Genomic DNA, 21,205 nt, shown 5'->3' with positions numbered 1-21,205 from the left:
GATAGCAGGTGGGGGGTGGGGCTCTCCTTTCTCCAGCTGAAAGGATTGGGTAGATATCACCAGCTGGAATTGAGAACAAAAGAGGAAGAGCAGTTAAGTGGGGATACCAATTGTGAGTTTGTATCATTAACAAATTTCCTAAACATTCTCAAACTGCATCTAGCTAGGGTCAGTTTTACTTCTCCTTTATGTATACGTTCAAGCCAGGCACTAGTGACTTTGAAAACTCAGGATTGTAAGAATTACTGTATGTATTGGGCCTTTATTCTAGAGACATGAATTTAGGAGAATTGGAGCTGCCTTGTTCTCATGATTTTGAGGACTTTCCACATATAATGCACTATAAAGCCTGTCAGCTCTATCTTTGCAATATATTCAGTTTCTGATTGCTTCTTAGTGTTCTATTGTGTAGCCTGCTCACTCCCCTGATAGTCTGTTCTCTACAAAGCAGCTAAGATGGTCCTTTTGTAACATACATCAGGTAATACTACTCTCTGCTTCAACCTCCAATGACTTCTCATTTCACTGAAAGTAAAAACAAACAAACAACCCCCAGAATTGTAGTTCGGGTTCCCTAGGACATGGATTTTGAGCCTGAGATTTGTTTGCAGGAGGTTCATTGAGGAATGCTCTAGGGCAGCAGTCACCAACCTTTCAGACCTCGCGGACCACCAGTGGTCCTCAGACCACTGGTTGGCGACCACTGCTCTAGGGAACAATACCTGTGAGGGTGAGGGAAGCAGGGTTGGTTAGAGGGAGAGGTTGAGCTGTGAGGCAGTTACAAGAGAAGCCTCAGCTGACACTACACTGATTGCTAAGCTTGGATGACCCTTCGGACATATCCCTGTTCCCCTTCCAGTCACTGGATGTATCCAAGGAGTATAAACTCCCATAAGGCAGTTTCCTTTGTCATGCAGTGCCTTGAGAAGGACTCAGCTGGAGCCATCAGCAAGCAGCATTTCCAGCAGTTGGAGGAATAAGTGTCTTGGTCCTCAAGGAGCATGTGGATGGGAGGTCATAGTACCCATGACACGTGACCTGTGAGACTTTGCATGATCTGAATACTTACTCCTACCACTTCTGTAAACTCAGTTACTACCATTTTCTTTGCTCACTTTGCTATAGCCACTTTGTCAAGATATCTTATGATATTATACACATTCAGTTAGACTTTGCCTGGGTTTCTCATGGGAATATAATCTATGTGAGGATAGGGCCTACTTAGCATTTGTGTATCTTTTGATTATATACAAGTGTTTTGAAAGTTGTTTTTGGAGAAGATGTCCCCTAATGTGGTGCTTTTCTTTAGGAAAAGTAAACATTCAAAGATTTAGAAGTGTGAATGGAATATAATTTAGATGGCAGTTGATATTTCGATCTTATTATTATAGAACTTTTTAAAATAGGTGAATTCATCTAGGGCATTTTACATGTAATGAGATTTAGGAAAAGTCTTTTTACAGATCCTAGTTTTCAGGACTAGATCTATTGTATAAAATAATGTGAACCTATTGTACCTTTTAAGGGTGTACTAGTTTGTCATTGCAGTATAACCTTACTTTGGAAAAACTTCAATTGAAATAGATATGCATTCATCTGAAGGCAGAAATTATGCTATTATTAATAATTCAGAAGAGTTTTCAGTTAAGCATTAACAACATTTCCTTTGGCTGTGATCTGACTGCTTGAGCTCATAAGAATATTGAATTATTTTTTTAAAGATAAAATTAAACCCCAGATAACCAGAATGCAACAATTTCAACTCTTTAATCAACATATGCTGTCTTTGACCATCTCTCTTAGGAGAAAGATATATGATAGTAAGATATATCAAAGAGTTCAATTTTTGTGTGTCCTTTCCCAGGCATATCCTGGGATCTGTGTACAATTGGCCCAGTGTTCTGTGACAACATCATCACAGTTCACTACATTAAACATTCTGATTCAAAAACATAATCTTGCACTACTTGAAAGCTCTTTATTATCAAAGACAGATGAAATTAAGTTCATTACATGGAAATATGGACTAATTACTGTATTTCCTAAAGATCTTGGTGATAACTACAGAAAGGCTCCCTTTTATTAGGTGGGAGATTAATTAGATGATGTGTACTGTCCCTCCTAACTCTGATCCCTCTCCCTGAACCATAAATAGTTTTCTGCTTAATTTTTAGTGAATCAGAAACTCAGTTTATTAAAACACTAGGGGCCTGGTGCATGGATTCGTCCACTGGTGGTGTCCCTTGGCCTGGCCTGCACCCTCTTGCAATCCGGGACCCCTCAGGGGATGTCGGAGAGCTCGATCCCCACAGGCCAGGCCAAGCGACCCCCACTGGTGCAGGAATCCATACACCGGGTCTCTAATATGCATATAAGATCTTTGGTTAATCTCTTTTGCCCTCCCCCTCCTCCCTCCCCTCTGAGATTTATCAGTCTGTTCCATGTTTCCATGCCTGTGTGTTGAGTGCCTGCAGCCTGGTGGTCATTGCACATCATAGGTACCAGACGGTCGGCTGGTCAGCCAGTCACTTAGGCTTTTATATATATAGATTTCATTCAACCTATGAGTCTAACTAATAATACGTTTAGTGCATGTACTTTTGGTTAGAGGGATCTTTAACATTTAGTAATTATAGAAAGAGGAATGAGGCATTTTTATTTTCTGGAGGAATTGTTGATGCTTTTACATTGCGGGTAAATAGAGTGATTCCTCAGGCTCCCAGAGATGTTGAAGGTACGTGTACTACTTGCTTCCTTCATTTTGCATGTGATTATTTGTAAAAAACAATAAATGTGGTGTTACTCTGAGAGATTTTATCTACTTGTATTTTTCATTTTGTTTATTTATTTATTTGCTAGGGAAATATATTTGCATCCAGCATACTTCAAAGTAGACCAGTCTCACTCTCAATACTTCACATTTACCCCTAATTTTTTTTAAATAAAAAGGCAATTTCCCACTTCAGACTCTATTTATTAAAATCACATGACTTGCCAGACACACACTACTCAGTGGTGGTATTTGAGCCTCAAATCAATGAGCAAATATTGATGCAACACACATGCCACACGAACATGACACCATCTGGGGTTCTGTACAAGATTTATACAGGAAGACAGAGCATCTCTGCCTTTACATGCCTCAAAAGCTAATTAATAAAAGACTGGGAAGAAAAAGCAGAAAAAATATTAACCATAGCCCTTCAACCAACGTTCACAGTTGCTAGTGCAGTAGTATCATCATTCATTGATTCATTGAGTATTGCTGAGTGCTCTGATACTTGTCAAGCGATGTGCTGAGGGCAGGGGATAAAAGGGGAATGTGACACAATCCTGGTCCTCTCAAAGCTTCCAGATGGGCTTTACTGTCTTTGATCATATACTTAGTAAGAGGAAAAGATCATCTTTAGTGATTTCGAAATGAGTGAAGTAATTATATAGACTACATATGAGTAAATTTTCTGGAAGGTTTAATATCTGACTACTGCAGGAGTATACTCTTTATCACTAGTAACTGGTGGATTTGCCTATGGGTTCCTGGATTGCGGGAATATGTCTCTGCATGTGCATGTGTGTGTGTGTGTGTGTAAATAAGGAAAGCAATCTTGAGAAGAGAGAATCATATTTGGTTTGGGGGGAATATGTCTGTGTGTGTGTGTGTGTGTGTGTGTGTGTGTAAATAAGGAAAGCAGTCTTGAGAAGAGAGAATCATATTGGGTTTGGGAGTTATATATATATATATATATATTTGGCATGCTTTGTCTTTTTAAAAATTTGTTGTTTGTTTATTTAATTTATTTTATTTTTTACAATATACAAATTAAATCTATTACCAGGTTGTAGATACAAAATAATTAGCCATTTACATGCAATAAACAGTAATATTTCAAGAGAAAAAGATTTTAAATATATTACCAAAACTGTACTAACATAGTATAATTCACAAAAATTATAGAAAGAGACATGAGTTGCAGTGGTAAAAACATAATACAATATACAGATGATGTATTATAGAATTGTACACCTTAAACCTATATAATTTTATTAACCAACTAGAGGCCTGGTGCATGAATTTGTGCACGGGTGGGGTCCCTCTGCCTGGCCTGTGATTGAGGCCAGGGAGGCTGGCTGTTCCTGGGGGAGGAACCGTGAGAGGTTGGCTGTGGGAGTGCACTGACCACCAGGGGGCAGCTCCTGCATTTAGCGTCTGCCCGTGGTGGCCAATGTTCATCATAGCGACTGGTCGGTCGTTTGTTCGTTCGTTTGCTTAGGCTTTTATATTTATAGATGTATTCCCAACAAATTCAATAAAAAAGATATAAGCCTTATTCTTTCTATATCAGTATATTGTAGCATGGAAGATGTATATTCAGTTTGATTCATGATGATTGCTGATGAATATGTCGGGGATTTCTATTATTTCACAAATAGTGCAGTGATTGCAGCATACATTCTTGGACATGCCTACTTTCATAGGTTTGCCACGGTATTGTTGGGATGGGTTCCCAGAAGTGGAAATTCTGCATCAAAATGTTAATATATATGGAATTTTTCTAGAGAATGCTAACTTCTCATTCATTGGAATTGTGTCATATTGCAATTCTGCCAGCAATGAAGAGAGTAACTGTATCCTACAGCCTTGACAAATATTATGTCTTCAAACTTTAAAATTATTCCCAATCTGATGATTGAGAAATAGTATCTCAATGTGGTTTTAATTGAATACTCTTAATATGAATAAAATTGATTTAAAAGACTCTGTTGAGGGCCAGTTGTATGTTTGTTTGTTTTTGTTAATCCTCACCTGAGGATATTTTTCCATTGATTTTTTAGGGAGAGAGAAAGGGAGAGGGGAAGAGAGAGAGAAACATTGATGTGAGAGAGTCACATTGATTGGTTGCCTCCTGCGCATGCCCCAACCTTGACTGGGAATTGAACCCATGACCCTTGAGTTCTCGGGCCAACACTCTAGCTACTGAGCCACACGGGCCAGGGCAAGGCCATTTGTGTTTCCTTTAGGCACTCTGTAAGACATTTGGAAATGTTGGAAAAGCAAATCCAGAGTCAGTGACCTTAGAGAGCTTATCATGTAGCAGGGAGAAAGAAAAATAAACAGAAAATGATAATGTGTAAGAAGTGCTCCAGTGGAGTTGGGTGAAGGTATTGTTCAAGAGGACTTCATGGAGGTGGTGGTGATAATTACATTCCATATAGTGTGTTCTTCTTTAACAGTGTGGGCCAGGGGGAGTGCTCAGCAACCTGTACAATCTATACATTCAACAGTGGAGGCCAGGGGGTGTGCCAGCAACCTATACAACCTATAAATTCAACAGTAGGGACCTGGGGGAGTGCCAGCTACCTATTCAACCTATACATTCAACAGTAGGGCCAGGGGGAATGCCAGCAACTTATACATGCAATAAAAGGGTTGATTGTCTGTAGAGAATTTTAACACAGTAAAACTGACTAAAAGTCAGTTTTTATTTTATTACTCTGTAGTGGGCAATTCTGAAGTAAGACTGGTAAACTACTCCATCCCCCAGGGCAGCTTCAGGCCTGCCCCCACCCTCCCTGAGTGTGCCCCAGCTTTCTCTGGGTGGGGTTTGTCCCTTTGAGATACTTGAGCTTCTGAGACAATTGTCTCTCTGAGAGTAGTGCTTTCTGGCTCGGTAATGATAATTTTACACATGTGTTCTATAAAATATATATATATATTTTTTTTGAAAAAGTCTTAAGTCTGAATACACATATAATTCAAGACAACCCAGTAAAAAAGAAAATATGTTTTCTATAACTCTCAGAAGTCTAAGAAGGCTTTTCTTTTCTCATTTGTTCAAAGCCAACGTGATCTTTTAAAAAATCTGCTTGATCTTAAAAATTGATACTTTCTTGGGTCAACCTCAGGTTCCATCACACTTCTGTTATCAAAGAATGACCTTTCATTTGTTGAAAATTAATTTTTATCAAAAATTGATCTTAAAATTCTACCATTTTTATTGAATGTTCTATTTTATTCTACCAGTTGGTTATAGTTATGTGCTAGGTTTCATGATATATTTTTAGACTAAAAAAAATTGACCTCTCTCTGTACCAGCCATCTGCCTCCCAGAATTCAAACTCAGTGATCATCATTCTCTTTTGAATTTTTATCAATATTTTGCCATATTTGGGTCTATGGTAATTTTACAGGCTAATAAGGATCTGTTACCTCGCTCTGCTTTTTGGGCATATGGAATGAGATAGGAAATGAATTTCAATATCTAACAAAAGCAAGCAAACAAAATCAGTGTAAGAATGCTCTGAATTCCCTAGGATAGATTTTCACTCCTGGAGGCAATCACTTTTCAAATGGCACCTAATGCTGTGTGGATAGTCATACCCACCAGAGTAGCTTACTTACCCGACAGGATCTACACTATTGATTTTTGTGGAGTAAATCATAACAGCCTATTAACATTCCATTATGCTGAGCATAGAACTAATAGGGAGTGTCTGTGAAGTCAGAGATCAGAAGTAGACTTCAGAAAGTACTGTTCAAAAAGGCATGAGATGGAAAACATCTATAGAGGCCAGTGGGTGCAACAGAGACTTTAAGGGAAGGTAACAAAGAAAACGGGGCCACTTTCTAGTCAGGGGAATATTAATGGCAAATTTAATATATCGCTCACCTAATTTACTCTTCACCCAAAATCTAGCTGACTGGAACATGCACACACCTTTTGAACTTCCTCTAATTTTCTCTTATTAGGGTTTCAAGTATTTAGCTTAATTAATTGAACTAGAAAATGCAGGGAAATCATTTGAATGTGGTAACCTCATTTAAAGCATTTATATTGGTGTGAGACCTGCTGAGGGCAGAAATGTGGGCTGAGACACAAGTTAGGGACCAGAGAGCATCCTGAGGAAATTCCTACAAAATAGGTTGGAGTTGCTCAGAGACTGTGAGGCACAGTAGAGCCCTGAGAACTACATGGTAAGCGTAATGGAGGCATTTTCCTACTGCTTTAGCAATTGTCTGTAGCCCATGTTGGATCTTTAACTGGCCTTGGAATGAAGGGGATAGTTGAGTTGTTTAGGAACTTTTCTCAGTAAAAACTGGCAGGGCCTATAAGGGAAAGCAGTTTGAATGTGAGGATTTAGTTATATTTAGATTAACTTGAACAAGTCTCTGTTAAGGTTTATTATGTACCAAATATTGTGCTAGACCTTGAGAGGTTTAAGATAAGTAAATAGAATCCTTGGATTTTTACAACTCTGGAGGACCTGCATCCTGAAGGCTCTAGAACCTATTAGAAGCCTCAAAAGAACCCTGTGGATGTGTTAAATTAGTTTAAGGTAAGTCTTACTTAACTACTCATTCAGTCACCCATTAACCATTGTTTTAAAGGAATTGGGGAAGAAAATCAATTTCTTAAGAATATGATAAGGGAGGAGTGGTCAGACACGGAGGAGGATTCACTGGAGAAAAAGGCGTCCAGAAAACTGAAGGGAAAGGTAATTTCCAGAAGGAAATGGTACGTCAAGCATATCACTTGCCACTGAGAATCCAAGTAAGATAAGCTCACAAACTGAGCAGCAGGGTGTGGAGGTAATTGGCAACCTTCAGAGGAGCTGCTGAGGTGGGTGGTGAGGAGAAAGCCTGCTGGTATAGGGTTGATGAGGGAAATTAAGAAGCAGAGGCACTGGCCCGGTAGCTCAGTTAGTGTTGTCCTCATATGCCAAGGTTGCTGGTTTGGTTTTTAGTCACGGTACATAGAAGAAGCCACCAGTGAATGCATAAATACGTGGAACAACAAATTGATGTTTCTCTCTCCCTTCTTCTCTTTTTCTAAATCAGTAAAAAAAAATAAAAATAAAGGCAGTTTCTTATAAGAGGAGTCTTTTGAAAGAAAAGGGGTGTGGGTATGAGAGGTAAAGAACAGGACATAAGAATCAGACACCACCATTACCATCAATTTGTAATTGTGATTTTGGACCAGTTATTTAAGCACTCTGGGCCTCAATTTCCTTGTCTGTAAGACAAAGGCTGATACTACAAGTTACTACTTGAGTACTAAGTGGATTCCCATTAGATCAATGCCAGAGATACAGTGAAAATGTAGTGGTAATTTAGAAGAGAGGGCAGTTGCTTACAGAGTATGGACTAGTCCTACAGGGGTGGGCAAAAGTAGGTGTATAGTTGTGAGTACTTGAAACAGCTTATTCTTATATCCTTACTTATTAATTACTAGAGGCCCAGTGCACAAAACTCGTGCACTGGGGGGTGGGGTTCCCTCAGCCCAGCCTGCCCTTCTCATAGTCCGGGAGCCCTCAGTGGATGTCCTACTGACGGCCACAGTCTGGCAGCAGAGGCTCGGAGCAGGCATACTGTGTGTGTGTGTGTGTGTGTGTGTGTGTGTGTGTGAGTGTGTGTGTCTGCTGGGGGCCTGCCACCAGCCACACCATGGAGGCTTGGAGCAGGCGCCCCTCTGTGTTGATCTCTCAGGATCCTCGCCCCCACTGCGTGTTTTTCTCTCCCTTGAGCTGCGGCCAGAGTGGGGTGCTGCCTGCAGGCTGCACTTTCCTGCTCATGGATCACCAGATCACTTCAGAGACCGGGGGCAGGCCCTGCTGGGTGCTGCCTGTGGGGAACTTTCCTGCTCTGGGATCCCCATGGCATCCCCAAAGCAGGCCCACCTGGGGGCCCGCCACCGGCTGCCCAGGGCTGCACCCGGCCGGGTGGCGTCTGGCGCTGGGCAGCCCTGCCTGCAGTGTGCAAGTTAGCCGCCATCTTGGATGGCAGTTAATTTGCATATGGCTCTGATTAGCCAATGGGAAGCGTAGCGGAGATACAGTTAATTACCCTTTTTGTCTTTTATTAGATAGGATTATATATTATTTTCCATATGAACAACTGTAAACCTTTTGCCCACCCTGTATTTCCTGCTCCATATTTTCAACTGTGGTTAAAAGGTAAAATTTACCATCTAATTTTTTTCTAAGTGTATAGTTCAGTAGTGTTAAAGTGTATTCACATCACTGTACAGCACATATCCATAATCTTTTCATCTTGCAAAACTGAAATTCTGTACCCATTAAAGAATATTCCTCATTTCCCCTCCCTCCAGCTTTTGGAAACCACCATTTAACTTTGTGTTTCTAAGAGGTTGACGGTTCCAGGTACCTCCTGTGAGTGGAATCCTACAGTATTTATTTTTGTGTGATGGGCTTGCCTCCCTTATTTCAAACTCTCTTTGAGGGCTGACTAACATCCCATTGTATGGATATATCTGTTTTTATTTATCAGTTCATCTCTAGATCGATATTTGTGTTCTTTCACCACTTGGCTATTGTGAATAATGCTGCTATGAACCTGGGTATATAGGTATCTCTTTTAAAAAACAGAAAAACAAGAAATAAGTGATATCCACTCTTCTTTTCCTGTGTGTATGAGTCAAGGCTTTCCAAGGCCATGTACACGCAGGGGCCCGGCAGGGGAGGTGGAGTGGCTATCGTTAGAGGTTCAGACGACTGCTGATGGAAGGGAGCAGAGCTCAGAGACAGAAAGGCATTTTCCCCTTGAACTTGCCAAGTGCAGTTCCTGAGTGCTGTGCTTGTATCTTTCCAGGAGAGAAGGGAAGGGCCCATCTTCAATCCCTCTTTTAAACTTTAGTTGCTAGAGAGCCTCAAGTGTATCTGCCAGTGTAGTGGGCTGTAGAAACATTTTTCTTTACTGTACAATTTATTGCTGCTTGTGTTACAAGGAACAATCATACTAAAGTATGTTCCAGATGGGTGGACCCTAGACAGGTGAAGACAGCAGAGAACTCTTGCTGTGAATTAATTGCAAAATTGTGTTTCTCTACAAACTGGGAGTGGGGAGTGCAGTCCCCACTGTGCCTGGTCACTTCCTGGTGTTCGCTGGCCTCTGTGCTGTTGGTCTCCTCCATTCCCCCTAAGTAATGGCAGAAGAGGAAAAATTGATGCTGTGTCTTTTGTTGTTGTTAATCCTCACCCGAGGATATTTCTTCATTGATTTTTAGAGAGAGTGGAAGGGATGGGGAGAGACATAGAAGTAGAAACATCAATGTGAGAGAGACACATCGAATGGTTGCCTCTTGCACGCTTGAGGCCAGGGATCAAGCCTGCAACGAGGTACAAAGTGCCCTTGATTGGAATCAAACCCATGCCCCTCCGGTCCGCAGGCCGATGCTCTATCCACTGAGCCATACCTGCTAGGGCAATGCTGTCTCTTTTAGTTGTCTTTACTGAACATTAAAACATGTGGCTGTTTTAATAAGTCTATAGAAAAAGAAACTATATGTGTCCTGACCATCTCCAGAGATGGTAGTTCTTTGCCTGACCAAAGGTAGAACCCTATTAGCAAGAGTTTATATTCCAGGAAGTACTTCAGACCAGAACCTAGTTCATCTACCAAGGAGTATAGTAATCCCAGAAATAGTCATATCACAATTTACTCTTCAACTTTGTCAAAGTTTTATGAACAAATTATCTTGGAATTTTCTTAAGTGACTTGATGTTGAGAAAGTTAATGCAAAGCTGTGTAGGAAGTAGATTGGGGCTGTTGTTTTGGAGTAAAAAGGAAGAAGGGGGAAATGTAGAAAAAATGTAAACATTTTTTTATCGTCTATTTAGAAGATAAATTATCCCTTAGCTTGATGCTAGCTTTATGACCTGCTGCCTCCCTACCTCCTTCTCCCACTTAAATTTGTTTGGAACACCCCCCATGTTCTCCTGTCTCCACCTTAGTCTCTGAGGGTCTCCTGCCACACCTGTGAATCCCCTTCCCAGTTGTTTCTGCCCTATGCCATGTCCCAACTCCTTTCAACTTTTATCTTACTTGGCCCTTGCTTCCTTTAGATGCAGCCACTAGATGCATAAAGAAGTGACAATCTGCTGTATTATGTCAAGGATGTTGGGCATTTTTGCTCCAACGTCACTAGAGTTCAGCCTCATCAGAGCCTTGGTCCCATTCTCTGTGAAACGGGGGCTCTCGGTGCCGGAGGGAAGTTGCTTCCTGTGAGAACCATGGACTCCTTTTAGGAAAGCTGGCTTTCTTTACTACTGAACACGGAAGCATAACCTTCAGAACACGGAAGCATAACCTTCAGGACATAGGAATCTGCTGCTCCATTGCCAAGGGTTTTGTAATTTTTTTAAAAATATACATTTTTATTAATTTCAGAGAGGAAGGGAGAGAGAGAGAGAGAGAGAGAGAGAGAATTGGCTTCCTGCTAAACGCCCCCTCCTGGGGATTGAACCCACTACCCAGGCATATGACCTCCTGGTTCATAGGTCGACGCTCAACTATTGAGCCACATCAGCTGGGCGGCTTTTGTAATTTTAATATCAAAAGGTTAAATGCTATTTGGATATGTCATAGGATCTATGCCTGCTCCACGAGAATGTATGCTCAACCTAATCTCCCAGTTCTGATTGGATGTCATTCCCTCAAAAAGCTAGTATTTTAATGTTTTGGTAGGCTTTGAAATGTTGGTCTGCAAACTAAATAGAAGTGACTTTTTCAGAATAATAACTGTGAGAAACAACAGATCCTGGGGGATTAAGCCTAGACACAGAATCAATAGACCGGGAATTTTTCCTTGCTCAAATATCTCTGTGCTCTCTGAGTAAACAGAGCAACACTTTCCCTCAATGTAAACAGTTTTGGTGGATGGAGTTTTAAAAGGATTGTGCCTGCCCTTACTTAGGTAGAGAATTTTAATTCTTACTCTTGGCATGTTATGAAAGAATGGGAGAAAAAAAAGCGAGAAAGCAGAGCAAGTAGGAAGAAGGAGGTATCAGTGTTTACAGGGAAAGTGTTGGCAGGTACCCAGGCCAGGGGGAGAGAGAACGGCAGGATTCCAAGCAAGACAAGAGAGCAAGACTTTGCTCTTTTCTCCAGTGAATATGGTTTTACCTGAGTGACAGTGAAGATTATGAGAAAATAAATTTTGAGATACCTCTGCTATGGGAAGCCAAGTCTCAACATTTTTTTACTTCAAAATGGACTAACATTTTGTTGGTCTGTAGGAACTTATTCTACTTTCTCAATCTCTTTGCCACCTTTGGTGGCTCAGTCCATACCAAGTTGTAAGCTTTTCTCCCGAAATAAAACTTTTCCTCACTCCCCACTTCTACTGTGGTTTACCTGTTCAACAGATGATGTTCTTTGGGTCTTGGTCACTAGGTCCTGATATTAAGCAAATTTATGCTAAGGAGTTAGTACCCAGGTGTTTTATTAATGGTATTTGATGTCTAAGACACTAAGCACTGGTGGGGATTTGGGGATTCTGAGAAGCAGTCTTGGAAGAGATTGTGTTGGAATAGTAGGGCCTCTTGGTGCTCTTGAAGTTTGGGGTTCTGGCCATTAAATGCACTCGATGTGGTAAGAATGTTTTTTAAAAACACAGTGTCTTCTATTACTCTACCTTAGAGGTTTTCATTATATATTAGGACTGGAAAAGTATAACAGCAGTCTCATTCTAAAGATCTTTTTCGTGAATTGATATCTGTATGATCTGTTGTCATTGCTTGGGGTCAGAGAAGATTTAAAGAAATGAAAGAAAGAAAGGGAGAAAGAGAGAAAGGAAGAAAGGGAGAAAGGAAGAAAGGGATAAGAAAGAAAGAAAGAAAGAAAGAAAGAAAGAAAGAAAGAAAGAAAGAAAGAAAGAAAGAAAGAAAGGAAGAAAGAAAGGGAGAAAGGGAGAAAGGGGGGAAAAAAGAGAGAAAGGGAGAAAGAAAAAGAGAGAAAGAAGGAGAAAAAAATTCCTGAAGATGTGCATCTCACTAGCAAAAAAGCCTGGCACACTGACTTGCTAGGATGAATGAGATTGGCCATCTGTTTGTGTTCTCAGGTTAATTGTTTATTTAGCTGGCATTCATTTGGGGCTACATACCTAAAGCCATTTTACCTAAAGTGCCTGATTTTTTAGTAGTAGTGACCATTTATTGAAACATGCTGGGAATAAATCTAGCTTTTATAAGAAGAAAGGATAAATAAAAGGGTCATTAAGATTATTAGAAAATTATATCTCATTTTTGACTTTTTTTCCCAGAGAAAATCGAGACATGACTTAGTGTTTTTTCTTCATCAAGTACTTTGTCTCCTCCCAGCTGGTCAAGTTCTTTTCAGGTGGCATTTAGGCCTTGAGTTTGTGTGAGTCAACAAATGGACAACAGCAAATGTTCAGCCATCTTACTCGTGTCAAGACTAGCAAATTGGCAAATTATATGAATGCACCAAATGCATAAACAAGTTTGCATGAGCCAAGTATTCCAAATGAGGACAGCAGCTGCTGGTCAGATCCTTAAGAATAGAATTGCTTCTCCTGATCTTCTTACTACCTCCGGTTGGGAGATGTCAGCTTTGAGATTTATAGATTTAGGGTTCTGGGGTAACAAGTTGCTTCTTTGAACTTCTAGCTCCAAGAGCTTCTTGTTATCCAACCAAAGATATAAAGACATTTATACCTCCCTGTGTAATTCTTGATCATTTGTAACATCAGTGATGGACTTAAGAAAGCTTTTTTCTTTGGACATTGGTACAAAATGCTCATCAGTAAACTATGAAGAGGTTAGTAAACTCTTCATATTGGTAACTGGAGTATAAATCTCTTAGACTTGCACTTGTTTTTCAATCTGAGTTTAATTGAACTTAAACAATACCTTTAGGGTAATGAAAAAAATTCAGTCTCTCCTCTGCTTCTCCATAACAACAGTTATTTTTTTGTATTTCTCTAATCCCTCTCCTCTAAACTCCCTCTTGAAATTGTTGATGTTAGAAATACGGTTTTATGCTTTGGAAGGTTGTTACTATCTAACTGAAATTGAATGTCTGTGGTTTATTATTCAGTACTGAACTTGATATAGGAAACATTTGCTGGTAAATCAATAAAAGCATCTTTAGGCATCCTATCTAATAATAGACAAAGATTGAAATTGACCGTACCTTCGCTACACCTCCCATTGGCTAATCAGTGAGATATGCAAATTAACTGCCAACAAAGATGGCGGTTAATTTGCATACATAGACGTGGAGTGGCGGAGCGAAGACTGAAGGCGGCTCCGGCCTCCGGAGCCATGAGAGGCTTCAAGGCACCTCCGGCCTCCAGAGCCGCGAGAGGCTTGAAGGCGCCTCTGGCCGAAGCGAAGGTCTGGGTCTTGGGTGCCGGAGGAAAACCGGTGCTGGCAGCCAGGGGAAGGGAAGGCCTATTGCACGAATCTTTTCATGCAACGGGCCTCTAGTTATTTATAATAGGCAAGATATGGAAGCTACCTGTGTCCATTGACAGATGAATGGATAAAGAAGATGTGTTGTGTATATATGTGTACTCACACGCATGCGCCCGCGCGCGCGCGCGCGCGCACACACACACACACACACACTAAATGGAATACTACTTGGTCATAAAAATATGAAATCTTGCTTTTTGCAACAACATGGATGGACCTTGAGGCTATAACATTACAAATAAGTTAGAGAAAGACAAATACTATATAATTTCACTCATATTTTGGAGTAAAAACAAATGGACAAACAAAAACTCATAGAGCCCAGCCAATGTGGCTCAATGGTTGAGTGTCAACCTATGAACCAGGAAGTCACAGTTCAATTCCTGGTCAGGGCACATGCCCAGGTTTTGGGCTCGATCCCCAAAGGGGGATGTGCAAGAGATAGCCGATCAGTTGTTCTTTCTCATCATTGATGTTTCTATCTCTTTCTCCCTCTTCCTTCCTCTCTGAAATCAATAAAATATATTTTAAGAAAATACACAAAAACAACCAGACAAACTCATAGATGCAGACAACAGCTTCGTGGTTACTAGAGAGGAAGAGGGTGGGGAGTGTGCAAAATGGGTAAACAGGGTGAGATGTAGGTGATGGATGGAAACTAGATCTTTGATGTTGAGAACATTGTAGTATATACATGTCAAATTTTAATGTTGTACATCTGGAAGTTACATAATGTTATAAATCAGTGTTACCTCAATAAAAAAGAGCTTTATATCTCGCTACAATTAATCAAGTGGAAGGTAGAAGAAACTACTGATCTAGATGGTCCTCTAACTGCTTTGATCAAAAGAAATTGGTAAACCACTTGGTTTATGAATCTTTTTTTCTTTGATTCCATAGTGTCAGGAGAATATTTCCATGGATATTTTATTTATATAGAGAAACAAAACCTAAATCTCAAACCACCACTTAAAAAACCCACAAACTCCTGGGCTGTTATTTTGGTTGTGGACTCTGAACTCCTTCCTGGTTTTGTTCTGTGTGGTGGATGAATGTGTCTGGTGGGGGTGCATTTTAAAGGCAAGATGAGTTTAAGGATATAATTTAGTGATGTTTTGCTGAGTGCACTCCTTGGTATACATGTCTCTTCATATATTTTACTATTTTAACAATATTCAGTTATTTCTTAGCCTACTTGAGACTGACCTAACAATTTTGTGATTATTTCAAACATACATAATAGCTCAATATGTGTCTGGTTATGATATTAGCCATTTTTGGTTAACTTTAGTACTATTTTTGACTGTGTGTATGAATCAGTGTATATTTAACAAGTGAGCTGACTAAATGCCATTAAATGAGTTGTCCTTATTTTGGCTTATGCCCTGCCCGAAGTTTAAGTTTTTATATTGAAATCTAGCATTTAACTACTACTTTTAAATCTCTGCCTTTTAATTTTGGATACCAAATATGGCAGATTTATTCAGGTGGCCAAGTAGACTTTTTCTGACCTTGAATGTGGTTTACTGGCATTACATTTTTTTAAGAAAAAGGAGTCAGTATTTGCCATTTTAGGGATAGCATAAGCCCGTGAGATTTTCCAAAGATCATTTTAAAAATCTGGCTTGCAGCTGCCTGACATCTACATTTTTAGCTAAAAGGCATCTTCCTTGCATTCGTATTTAAGTGACCCTGGAATGCAGTGCAGGGCTAGTTTGCTGTGGGTTAATCTTTGGACACTTCATAGCTGACAGGCACCAGCATCTGTGGTTTATGTTGCATTGTTCTTCAGGTCTACAAATAACATTCTCCTAAATCTGATGATAGTTAGGGGAATGTTTACTAAGACTGGTTTTCTTTTCCATTTGCACAGTTTTAAAGCTGGAGGTAAAACATAACACAAGTGTAGTTAAAAAAAAAAGATGTCACTCAAAAAGTAATTCATGGTAGTAGTAAGGTTGAAGGAATACCAGGAACTCATGCTTTGTGCTGGACTGTTCAGTAAGATGCATTCCTTTTGTCTAGTAACATTGTGCTCTGTACTTTAATCTGGAGGCCAGGTGTTAGTTCACAGGGGTTATTGAGGAAAGGATTTTTGTATGTATGCATTCAGGCTAAGGCATTATTATTAGTGTTTTCCACAGCACAAACAACCAAAATGTCAAAGGAGATACTTTCGTTTTATTATAATTTTAATGGAGTCTGGATAAGAGTCATTTGAAAGTTGAACAGACCACAATTCATTTATATGCAGTCAAAGAGCTTTGGGTCCTCAATGTTGGGTATATAATCCTATTAAAAAGCCCTTTAAAATCAATAAAAAATAAAACAACCTTAAAAGTGTGGTAGCATTGCATTCATGCTTTTTTAAAAAAAAAAACTATTTTCAATTACATTATTTTTCTTTAAATGTACCGCAATGGATTTTAAGAAATGCTTTTATCCTATGTATATATTCACTGCAGTCCAAAATATGTCATTTTTTGTTTTGTTTTGTTCTAAAGAATCCATCTTCTCCGTCATTTCAGAGCCTGAGCCTTGAGGTGGCCATTTTGCTGAAAAGCAGCTAAGGCAGCAGCCTGTGAGCCTGGTCTTGTTCTGCTGAAAGAGTGTCATAATGCATTTCTTTGCCCAACATGGGCTTTATTTCCAAATTTTTGAATGAAATCAAATTAAGGTCAGAGAGTTAAGTGTAAAAGATAAATTTTGCAGATAGAGCACTCATTAGCATCCACTCATCAATTTCAAATTGGGGGCGGGGAGACCATTGTACTGCTGTGCTGATACTGACTTGATAACAAATTTGATGAAACTCTGGCCCTTGTGAAGGGCAGCTGATAATAATGGTGCAAACTCAACAAAAAAGTTTGAGTAAAATCTGCAGGAGGTATTTCTATCATTTGGCCTATTCTGTTGGCTTTTGTTTGGCAGGAGGGAGGTGTGGAACTTATCTCCCCGGCTAGGGAGATTGTAATGTGCTTAAAGTATTGAGTATGCACTGCTGTTATTGACTGTCCCTGACAAGACAGATAAATGGAAGCAATGTAGTTGTATATTGAGTAGGAAAACTCACCCAAACATATAGCATTCACATAAACCTGAAAACAATTTGCATTTTCGTAATCAAAATAAAAGGAAGCTCTTTGACTATTGAAAAATCTCTTTTCCTCTTTCTCTTTAAAATGTAATACATCAATGGGCACATAATCTTAGAAAATGGGGTAACCTCAAATATTTTTCTTTAGGACTGATGGTATATTTTGATTCTTACCCACTTCTATGTAAAGTTAAATGAGGTCTTTTATATAATTAGATGGCATAACACATATGACGGGTCATGTTTCTGCCCTGCAGAGTTGAAGAAGAAAGTCGGCCTAACAAAGAGCCAATTCCACTAATTGAATTCATGCCCAAGTGGGTGAACATGATATAGATGTTTGGTTTTAATAGAGCTTAGAGAGGGTGCTGAGTCCTGAAATGTTCCGTTTGCAAAGCTGTGCTCTATAAAAGTTGTCTTTAACATGGCTGATGACTCTTAATCAGAATGGTAGACTTGCTGGTGTGATGTTGATTTGAGAAAACAACACTGTGGTGCCTACACATTACTATTTTTAATGTATTAAGATACCTTTCTTTGGGAATGGCATTTCTGAGTACCTGTCTTCTCTGCTCTGTTTCAGGTGTGAATCATGGTGACACAGTGAAAGGCGGTGATTTACTGCTTTGGGGGGCCTGCGTGTGTATGATTAAGGGATGTAAGTGCAGGACTCCAAGATTTACTTCCTTCCTGCTCCAGCGGGGATCGCCGAGGAGAGTGAGTAATGGGATAATTTATAACACCGCAGGCCCTTCGTCAAGAGACCTCTAGTCAAAACAGGAAGATAAAACTCAGATTTCAACTGGGAGCACACAACTTTTGATCCTCTCTGGACACTTCTTATTTGCAAGCAGTAGAGTCTTCAGAATTTTTGTTTTACTTTCTCAAGGAGAGTACCATTAAAAAGGTTAGTGTGTCAATACTGGTTAAATCATGTAGGTACTCTTTAAATTTTCTATATCTTTCCTCCATGCTTTTTGTTTCTTGACATTCTAATGTTGGAACATCAGAGAAACTTAGTGGTCCAATTATAGTCCTCAGGTTCTTTTTATAAGGTCAAATTATCAAATGTGAGGAGCGTAATGACAAATTCAGCAACATTTTTTAATTTTTGTGGGGTTGGGGGAAGCGTATCAAAAGCTATTAGTTTAAGATTCTTAGAATGTTTCATTTTTATTTATATGGACTTCTTTCCAGTGTTGAGGTATTGAAATGGGTGATTGGGTGAATAAAGAGTTTTTCCTCCAACTCTGGTGTGTGTGTGTGTGTGTGTGTGTGTGTGTGTGTGTGTGTGTGTAGGGAAAAAGGGTTTAACTGGGTATGGAGAGAGCTTTATTCAGGGATTTAAAAAAATATTACAAGCAAACATAGGAAAAGTTGAACGGGGCATTTGGTTATATTCAAATGGCTTGTTTCATTGCCAGTGGCTCTAGATACAGGCTTCTATGCTTTTATTTTCATGAATTTTGAAAATATCAGATATAGCCTTTAGAAGAAAAATCCTTCTAAAATTAGAAGATATCATCACTTTGGATTTGCTTATTGTTCAGAGGTTTTAGGCGCTATTTAATGTGATGGGATCTTTTAACTTCTTATTGTGGGTGATATTAGGTTTATGAAAAGTGAATACCACAAGTGATATTTTAAAAATACTGATTTTACCTTTCACTGTGGAATGTCTTAGCAGTTGGCAGTCGACTTCTTATATTAGAGATCATTAAGATAAAATGGGAACAGTTCCAAACGCTTCCTTTTCTCCCATCTGCCCTAGGTGACTAAAAGGTTTCCATAAATAACTGGTTACCCTTTTGAACTGACCTTCAGGCTCGTGTGATGTAAATATTGATGGCCTTGACATTTCTTGGTATATGCATAGTTCAGAAGACACAGTCTCTCCAGATAACTCAAAGCAGGTGGATGAGTGGGTAGACAGCCCTGGTCCTCACCTATCCCCATAATTCAGAGGGGCCCTAGCCATAATCCTATTTCTGGACTTTGGGCCAGGAGAATGTCAAAGGCAAAATAATCTACTAATTCATGTCCTCTAGGCATTTCTATAGTCAACTCTCTCTGGATTGGACCCAAGGTAATCTGGCTTTATAAGATGTTTTCTAGGAGAAATAATATGTAAGTGACTTGATTTTTTTCCCCTTTAAAATTGAGGACTTCAGCCCTAACCGGTTTGGCTCAGTGGATAGAGTGTCGGCCTGCAGACTGAAGGGTCCCAGGTTCGATTCCAGTCAAGGGCATGTACCTTGGTTTCAGGCACATACCCAGTAGGGGGTGTGCAGGAGGCAGCTGATCGATGTTTCTAACTCTCTATCCCTCTCTCTTCCTCTCTGTAAAAAATCAACAAAATATATTAAAATTGAGGACTTCAGTATTACTGCCAGGGTGATTGTATAGGTAGCTAATTGTTTGGGCTCTGGAGACATAGTTCTCAGGTTCAAATCCTGGTTCTACCACTTACTAGTAATGTTACATTAGGCAAATGATTTAACCTCTCTCAGCCTTTCTTCTCTCAGCTATAAAATGGGGATAATAATTTATTAGAATTACATAAAGCTATCCTATTGTGATGAGCACGTTAGTAAAGATTTCTTAAATGTTACTCATTAATAAGCTTTCAGGTAGTCTGTGCCTGCAGAGTCTAACCTACAAAGCTGTTAAAACCTACAGCTTAAGAAAATCTTCTATGCATTTGGAGGTCCATACTCCTGGAGTACATATTCAGTTTCATGAAAATTATATATTGGGAAAAAATGAGAATATAGCATTGCCTTTGCAAAAATGGTCTAACAAGTTGTATTATTTCGCTATGGTTTTAAAGTAGTTTTTCTGGCTTTACGGACATGGGAATATTAGAATACTTGCTTCATTGTATTGTCAAGCATTATTGGTAGCCTTAATTTATACATCCATTGTGCTGCAGTTTTAGTTGCAGAACAACCCCCTGCAGCGATTATTATAGCACTTGAGAGGATGGAATTACTACGTTCTGTTTTGGGTTTTTTTTCTTTCTTTTTTTTTTTTTTTTTTTTTTCACTAAGAAGCACAGGCACCATGAGATGGTGCTTACCCATCTGTCTTTCAGGGCATTTGTATGTATATTACCTGAGCACTTAGGCACATGGAGAAAGAGGGTTTAAGATGGAGAAGAAAAAGGAAAAATTGAAAATAAAGTAACATGATGGAAATTACGGAAGCCTCTTTGCAAAGAATGCCTAAACTGCTCTTAAAAGCAGATTTAACAGCCGGTTGCAACACCATTCACTATTGTCTTGAGGAAACCAAGCTCAATCTTGGTTGAAACTGAAGTGCAAATCTGGAAAATGTCCAGGGAAGTCAAGCAGTGCAGGTTTCTAATTCTCAAATTCAAGGGGGAAAAATCCAATTTACAAAGTAACTTCTTCCATTGATTGTGAGCTGTCCGTGTTTGGGTAGAAACATTAACTGATTAAGTTCTTCAATGCTATGCAGTCGTAATTGTGGCCTCCACTGTTCTAACCTTCTAAACTTGGGTGACTCATGGGCCATTCACTAAATGAGGAATAGAGAGCAGAGTGGAATGTTGTGTCATCAGCTTGATCTTTCCTAAAGAGAACCACTAGAAAGATGTTGAATCTGATTGAAATATTATTTATTGATTGTCTGTGTGTCCTAGCACCCAGTACACTGCTCTATGGCTGATAAAACACGCCATCTACTTAGTTCTTCTTTTCCAATTACACCAAAATGATGTAAAAATGCTCTGCACTGGTAGAAAGGAAAGATTTGGGTGTACTTCACACCACTGGGCTCCTGGCCAGCTTTTCTCCTTTGTATTTATGAGTGCTCACCCTTTTGAATTTCACTTGGGGGATAAGATGAGGT

The sequence above is a fragment of the Myotis brandtii genome, unplaced genomic scaffold (assembly GCF_000412655.1).
Source record: "Myotis brandtii unplaced genomic scaffold, ASM41265v1 scaffold311, whole genome shotgun sequence".
Classification (NCBI taxonomy): domain Eukaryota; kingdom Metazoa; phylum Chordata; class Mammalia; order Chiroptera; family Vespertilionidae; genus Myotis; species Myotis brandtii.
The sequence above is the reverse complement of the archived record's forward strand: the minus strand, read 5'-3'. Positions refer to the sequence as shown.